This window comes from Trachypithecus francoisi, unplaced genomic scaffold, assembly GCF_009764315.1.
Source record: "Trachypithecus francoisi isolate TF-2019V2 unplaced genomic scaffold, Tfra_2.0 Lachesis_group4, whole genome shotgun sequence".
Classification (NCBI taxonomy): domain Eukaryota; kingdom Metazoa; phylum Chordata; class Mammalia; order Primates; family Cercopithecidae; genus Trachypithecus; species Trachypithecus francoisi.
The window spans coordinates 80,351,142-80,358,682 of NW_022681469.1; the positions used below are offsets into that span (position 1 = coordinate 80,351,142).

The 7,541-nt window shown below is 35.3% G+C and overlaps 1 pseudogene; it reads left to right on the top strand.

Annotated features, from left to right (window-relative positions):
- Positions 1–5,550: 5,550 nt before the first annotated feature.
- Positions 5,551–5,770, top strand: LOC117072004 (annotated as a pseudogene).
- The last annotated feature ends 1,771 nt before the right edge of the window (positions 5,771–7,541 follow it).

Sequence of the window (7,541 nt, forward strand, 5' to 3'; positions counted from 1 at the left end):
TCAGTTTGGAAATTATATATTCATATAGATATATTAATTGATTTATGTAATTTGTTTCTACCTACCCATTTAAAATAACTTGAAATAGCTCTGTGAATCAGAGAACAAGTCTGAGTCTCACATACAAGTGAGTAAAGCAATGTTCCTTGAGCAGAAATTTTGTGGACATGTTTAATTTTTTTTAATTTTGTAGAACCAGTGATTAAAATAAATTATCCATAATTTAAATTTTTACAAAATCTTATGTAAGGCAGTATTTAAGAACATGTGAATTACAGCGCTAGTTGTCATTATGAAGAAAAAAATTCACTCTCATATCATTAGATTTTTCATGAATTTTTAGACTATTAACTAAAATTATTACTCACAATTCAGTATAGTCTTATCTAATATAACATCCCATGTCAAACAGAATATTGCCTCACTTGGCTTTCTAAGAATGTTGGTGTCTACAGGTCTTCTGTATTAATTTTTTTAAAAAAGGAAACAACTTCATTCCAAAGATACTGCCTCCAGGAGTTTTAATGATTTATTATGTATAAGTCAAAGAGAAATTAAAGCTATTTTTCAGCCAGTTATGACAGTGAGAGGGGAAAACACCCAGTTTTGCTTTGCAGTTTTTCCAGATCCCCAGTTTGTCTGTGTTTAAGTAGGTCTAGTCGTTGTTCCTAGACAAATAAACAAAAATGAGAACTATTTACAGCTATTGGTCTTATAAGACAAGTAGTATTCCATCATCAGGAAGGTCCCTGGGAAACCATTTAAACAGCTTTATTGATTTTTCCCATGTTGGTGCATTTAGTTCAAACAGCTCCCAAGAAACACCACTGTACTTAAGCTAGGATTCTTTGACAACTAGTGAAAAAACTACCAACACATGAGGTGCTTTTACTTTTCTTTCTGATTATGCAGATCAAAACTAACACCGATGTTGTAATATGAAGTTTAAAAGTACAAGAAGTTTGAAGCAATTTTTAAATTTACTTATATTTAGAGAAGTTTTAGGTTCACAGCAAAATTGAGTGATAAGCACAGAGAGTTTCCATATATTCCCTCTCCACACATGTATAACCTACCCCATTACAAACATCTCCTGGCTGAGTGGTACACTGGTTGCAATTGATGTGAACCCACATTGACATATCCTTATCATAAAAAGTCAATAGTTTATATTAGGGCTCACTTTTGGTGGTGTGCATTCTATGGATTTAGACAAGTATATAATGACAAGTATCCACCATTATAGTGCATACAGAAAAGTTTCACTGCCCTAAAAGTTTGTGTTCCACCTATTAATGCCTCATTTCCTGTAAGTCCCTGGCAATCACTCATCTTTTTATATCTTGGACTTATACAATGTGTAACTTTTTTGCGGATTGGACACTTTCACATAATATGCATTTAAGGTTTCTCCATTTATTTTTGCAGCCTGGCATCTCATTTCTTGTTAGTGCTGAAAAAAATTCCATTATCTGGATGTACCGAAGTTATTTTATCCATTCATCTTCTGAAGCACATCTTGGTTGCTTCTAAGTTTTGACAATTATGAATAAAGATGCTATAAACATCTGTGTGCAGGATTCTGTGTGTATTTAAGTTTTCAATTCATTTGGAAACCAAGGAATATGATTTCTAGATTGTATGGTAAGAGTATGTTTAGTTTTATAAGAAATTGCCAAACTGTTTTCCAAAGTGGTTGTGCCATTTTGCATCCCCATCAGCAATAAATGAGAATTTCTCTTGCTCTGTCTACATCTTTATAAGCTTTTGGTATTGAGTGCTCTGGGTTTTGGCCACTTTAATTGGTATGTGGTGGTATGTCATTGTTGTTTAAATGTGCAGTTCCCTAATAACATATGATGGTAAGCATCATTTTATGGCTTGTCATCTGTAGATCTTTGCTGAGGTGTCTGTTTAGATCTTTCACCTATTTTTAAGTTGGATTGTTTCTTACTGTTAAGCTTTAAGAGTTCTTTGTATATTTTTGTTAATAGTCCTTCACTAGGTATGACTTTTGTAAATATTTTGATCTCAGTCTATGGTTTCTGTGACATGTCTTCCGATTATTTTAAAATTTGAAGCAAATTTTAATTTACAATTTTATTATGGCAAATGTCAAATATATATGAAAGTCAAAAGCAATGGAAGCCCTTTGTATATATCATATCAACGTGTTTCATCAATGCACCCTCATATTCTATCCTCCTCCTTACTCTATGAGATTACTTTGAAAATGCAAGGCTTAATTTAATGTCAGCTGTAAACGTTTCAGAATTTATCTCTAAGAACTTTTTTGAAACTATCATTATTATATAATTACAGCTTATAAAACTTGACTAAATTCTCTATATCATCAAGTATCTAGTCCAGAGTTCTCTCATAAGTATTTTTTGTTTGCTTAACTTTTTAAAAATATTTGATTATTTCAAGTTGATATTCAAAGTTCAAACATAAAATTTAATAAACATGTCTTCAAAGACTATCTTAATATATTCGTTCCTGCAGTTTTTCCTGTCCTCTTGCAATGTATTTGTTGAAAACAACTTGGCCGTTTGTATTTTTTGTATTTAGGTCTAGAAGCTCTATCTGCTTCAGGTTTGATTTCTTTCTTAAACAAAAATACTTCAGGTATAGTTGGATGCTGGTTAATAAAGAGGACCAAAAATTTCTAGTTATCTCTCCTTTTAGTAATGTAATTTTCAATTTCTCATCATGAATTAATGAAATGGTGAAGCTATGTATTTTGTTTTTAATTATAAGATAGACTATATGTGTAGAGAGAAACTTGACTTCAGTCATTTTGTTACTGTGACATACATTCATATAGGAAATAATAGAGTGATTATTTCCTCTTTGATGTGTTTTCAGAATATTTCGCTGGCTTTGTAACATCTTTGAAATGTGACCATTAGTAGGTTTTTGTTTGGTTTTGTCTATATGATCACTAAAATTGCAATATATTTAACATGTTTCAACTCACTGCAATGATTCTTTCAATGAATATTTAATTTTTTTCTTTTTTCGTCATAAGGGATTTCTTCAAGTTGGCTCCTGAGTTCTTTTGACTCAATCCTAGTAGTTTTGGAAGCTTCTTTGGTTTCTGCTATGAAAAAATGAACAGGCTTACCTTATGTATTTCATGCCTGGAATCAGTCATCTATCCAAGGAACTCTGGCTACTTTTAATGGAATATGGTATTGAAATGCCAGTATTATTACACCGATGCTCATTGTTACTAGGTTGGTTATTGTGTTTAGGATTTTTCAATAGAAAAAAACTAAGAAATAGGTGTTATTGTTATTTTTAAGACAAAATAATTAAATTCACATTTAGGAATTTTTCATTATGTCTTTGATTCAGTATTTATATTTTTTCTCTTGATTTGAAATATTTCCCAATGACACTAAAATTATTACTTACATATTTTATTTATTTTTTGAGACAAAGTCTCACTCTGTCACTGAGGCTGGAGTGCAGTGGGGTGATCTCAGCTCACAGCAACCTCTGCCTCCTGGGTTCAAGAGATTCTCCTGCCCCAGTCTCCCGATTAGCTGGGATTACAGGTGCCCACCACAATGCCCAGCTAATTTTTGTATGTTTAGTAGAGACAGAGTCTTACCATGTTGGCCAGGCTGGTCTCAAACTCCTGACCTCAAGTCATCCACCTGCCTTGGCCTCCCAAAGTGCTGGGATTGTAGGCATGACATTATTTATATATTTTAACACAGACAAATATTTTTCACACACAAATAAATTAGAATGACTGTACCAATATTATTACAACTTAAAACAACATATATTTATTCTCACAATTTCCATGGGTCAAGAGCCTAGGCATGGCATGGGTGGTTCCTCTATGCTCAGAGTGTAACAGGCTGTAAAAACTACTAGCTTGCCTGCATTCTTATCTGGAGAGCCACTCACTTCTAAGCTCATTCAGATATCTAACAGATTCTTTATCTTTCAGCTGTATGGAAAAGGGCCCAGCTTTCTTCTGGCTGCTGCCTGAAGGCTTCCTGATGTTCCTTTTGAATTCGTAAACAGCAAACGCAGAGTCTTCAACTTCAGGGAGAGCCCAGTCCCTTTTTTTAAAGAGATTTCACTTAGGTCAGGTCTACTCAGGATAATCTATTTGATTAATCTGAGACCTTAATTACATCTGCAAAATCCTTTCACTTTTACCATATTCTATCCCTAGAAGCAAACCATAGTTTCCACCCACATTAAAGGAAAATGGATTATTCAGGATAATAGCACCGGGGGAGAGGATCACTGGGGCCACTTTAGTACTCTATTTGCCCCAGGGATAATAATATCTTTAAAAAAATTATTGTTATAATTAAATAATGTAGCATAAGTAAGCACTTGTCAGAGCCTGTACCTGAAATACAGTTCAGGTATGAAAAATATTAGACCATGTTGTGGTGGGGGTTGGGCAAGGGTGGAGGCAGGGGTCTGATGGTGAAGAAGGAATTAAATATAACACCTCCTGGAACTTTGACTCAAATTTCAGAAAGAGATACACAGAAGATTTAGTGTAAAATAGATCAGAATGTATGAGATAATAGATGTCAGCACACAAGACATTTACACTTTTCAAAAATATTAACTCAAAATTAATAACAGACCTAAATATAAAATGCAAAATAAAATTCCTAGATGATAAGTGGAGAAAAATTTTGGTGTTGTGATGACATTTTAGAAATAACACCAAAGGCAAGATCCATGACAAAAAGAATTAGACTTCATTAAAATTTAAAAATTCTGCTCTGTAAAAGAAACGGTCAAGAGAATGAAAAGACAAGGCATAGATTAGAAGAAAACATTTACAAAAGATATACCTGATAAAGGACTACTACCCAAAATACACAAAGATCACCTAAATCTCAACAATAAGGAAAACATCCCTGTTAAAATATGGGCCAAATACCTTAACACACACTTCACCAAAAAAGATATATAGATGGAAAGTAAGCATAGGAAAAGTTGCTCCACACCATATGTCATCAGGGAAATGAAAATTAAAACACTGAAATATCACTGCATGCCTTTAGAATGGCCAAAACCCAGAATCCTGTTAACACGGAATGCTCACAAGGACACAGGGCAACAGGAATTCTTATTCATTGCTGCTGGGAGTGCAAAATGGTACAGCTACTTTGGAAAACAGTTTGGCAGTTTGTCACAAAACTTAGCATACTCATATATATAATTCCGAAATCATGCTTATTACTATTTACCCCAATGAGTTAAAAATTTAAATACACTAATTGGCATGGCAGTGTCCAGGGCTGGTGCCCCCCATGGAGGCAGGGGGAAGCTGCATATGATGTCCTTGTGTTTCAGAAAAGCACAGAGCAACATTTTGTAGAGAAGATTGAGAAGTACTGGAAAACAGTACAATCAAGTGCTTTTTATAAATGCTTGAATTTGTTCCTGCACAAGTCCTGTGGGGTACTTAACTCTAATCTGATCAAGCATTTTTACGGATGGCTCAGATATAGACATACCAGGTGGTTTCACAAAGCAGGGGCAGATGATACTTGTTAGATGATCCTGCTACCGGGGACAGAGCTGGTCTGGAGGCTGCTACAGCTCTACAGACACTTGCTGCTGGCAGCTGCCGACCAAGGGCATGCAGAAGCATTATAAGCATGCTGTCAGGCAGAGTTTCTAGCTTCATTCAGATGAAGACAACCCTGAGAGAATCCAGTAGATGATTTAAAAAGCCATTGAAGATGCTGACTGGGTCATGAACAAATATATATATACACACACATATAATATATGTATAATATATATGTTATATATTTTATTATATATTTACATATATAACATATATAATATATATTTTATTATGTTATATGTTGTTTATATATGTTATACATATATTATTATATATAACATATATATTAATATTATATATATAAAATATAAAAAACTGTGAACCTAGAGAGTGAGCTGTGCTAAAGACATTGGAAGCTGAGAACCCTCTCTTCTGGAGCTTACAAGCAACAGTGGCAGTTTTGAAAGATCCACTGGCATCGTCGGAAGAAAGAGGAAGAAATCACAGGAGGAGAAGCTGACCTTGCTCAGAAGGCCCCTCTCGCCAGAGTCTTGTTTCCGGCATCATTTATGTTTGTACTTCTAGTTGGTTATGATGTGAAACTTGAGGAAAATGTGGGGTTTTTTTGTTTGTTTTCTTTGTGTTTTTAAAGTTTTTGTTTGTTTGTTTGTTTTCTTTCATCTGAAAGTGATTCATTGATTCTGGAGGTCTCTTTACCATTCTTTGAGTCCCAGAGCAGGTGTCCTCTCAGGTACAAGGAAAAAAACATAGATAGGTTTTAGAACCAGAAAGATCTGGAGTTGAATCCCAGCTCAGTGGCTTTTCAAGGGTATTGTCTTCAAACTCACCTTCCTCCTTTGTGAGAATAAAATAAGATGAAGTTGAAGCGCCTCACACAGAATATGGCACAAGGTAATGCCTGTAAGTGTCCTCTCTCAGGATGCCGCCCTGCCCTGCCCCTTCCTCTGCTCCCACAGTGTTTTGCACATCTCTGCTCCAGCGTGCACTGTGTTGGGTCTTAGTTATTTGTTTGTAAGCTTGTCCTGTTCCTGCTTGTAGCCCCTAAACCCTCAGAGTTGTCACACACTAAGCAGTCTGCCAAGGAGCTGCTCTTCCTGACCACTGTATCTCCATGCCCAAGGAGGTAGAAACCCTGGGCCTTGCCTTCCAGGAGTTAACAGTGTCCTTGAAGTGGTGCAATACATACTGTGTGAATCAAGGAAGAATGCCAGAGCAGCTGTGGTGGACACTGGCCTTTTCAGGTTTCTGTGCACCTGTAATCTGTCTCAGCCGGATCTTCCCTGCCTTGCCACCATGGTGGAAGAATAGAAGAGAAAGAGAGTAGGAAGGTGGGCTCAGGGAGAATTGGACAGAGTCAGCCAGAAGATACAGAGAGAAGCCTCACTAGGACTTGAGTATTCCCCAGAGACACTCAGCCACAGGGATGATCTAGCATGTGTTTTTATCCTTGCAATTATGGGACTTAAAGTGACTCAGAGACGTCTATATGTGTGTATGTACTCCACTGACTAACAATGAAGTAAATATATGAATTTCTGGGAAAAAACTTATATACACACAAAAGTCTGCACACAGATAATTATAACATCTTTATTCATAATTGTGAAAACATAGAAGTAACTAAGATAAGATGTACTCCCATAGATGAATGTTTTAAGTTAAAATAACTTAGGTACATCCACACAATGGAATTTTATTCAGCACTAAAAAGAGATGAGATACCAAGCTATGAAAAAAACATGGAGAAACCTTAAATGCATATTATCATGTGAAATAATCCAATCATAAAAAGATTCATACTATATAAGTCCAATGACATGACACTCTGGAAAAGACATTACAATGATTGGTGTTGCTAGAACTTAGTGGGGAAGGAGGGATAAATGGTGAAGTACAGAAGATTTTCAGGGCAGTAAAGCTATTCTGTATATTACAATGGTGTACATGTCATTAT